This window comes from Octodon degus, unplaced genomic scaffold (assembly GCF_000260255.1).
Source record: "Octodon degus isolate 3935 unplaced genomic scaffold, OctDeg1.0 scaffold00109, whole genome shotgun sequence".
NCBI lineage: Eukaryota > Metazoa > Chordata > Mammalia > Rodentia > Octodontidae > Octodon > Octodon degus.
Genome location: NW_004524685.1, coordinates 3,342,311 through 3,343,185, shown reverse-complemented (window position 1 = coordinate 3,343,185; position 875 = coordinate 3,342,311).

Sequence of the window (875 nt, the reverse complement as noted above, 5' to 3'; positions counted from 1 at the left end):
TGCAGGATAGTTTGGATAATTGTACTGCTGATCTTGTTGTGGGTTCTCAAACAAGCCAGACCAGAGTCCAAAGTGAGAATTTTAAATGAGTCTTTAACATCGAGCTCAGGGCCTTCCTGAGTTCTACTCATGCAGGAGAGAAGCCAGAGAAGTGCACCGAGTGATAGAAAACAGGGTTTTTAAACAGAAACTACTCACTACTTAGCACATGTACATATTTTAAAATTAATTATTTATGACCTACCAACGCATTTAGGCGCGATTCACAGGTTAACTTGACAATAGATTGAGTACAATATCCTGAGTTTTAACAAAATCATTAGCTACATTCCTACACGGATCAAGAGGTGGTCAGGCCTAAACTTCATCATCACCTATTATACAGCGGCTCATTGTCTCAGGTACATATATGTCAACATGAACCACTCTGACTTAGATTACTACAATTTAACACATTCTGAGGTTATTAACCTTTAACCTACACAAGCACTATGTCCTGTTTGCTATGAGCAGTTATAGAAAGAACTCCTCACTCTTAGGATGAATTCCCTGACCATGAGGGCTTAAGGCTGTTATTTTTAAACTACTGAGTGGTCTTGAGCACCCTGTTACTAATTTACAGAAAATTACCTCAGTGAGTTCAAAATCCAAGTAACCCATTATAATCTCTGCTGGTCTTTTGAAAGGAGCAGTTAATGCTTTTTTATTCTTATTTTCGCTTTTTAATGTCATGACTTTTTTGCTGTTTTTTAAAATAAAGCTTGCATGCTTATATCTGGTAATCTGAACTAATTTAAAGATATCATCATGCAATACAGTAACCATTGTTGAATTCTTATTGCTTTGTTTAGTGAAATCTTGTATTGTTTCTAATA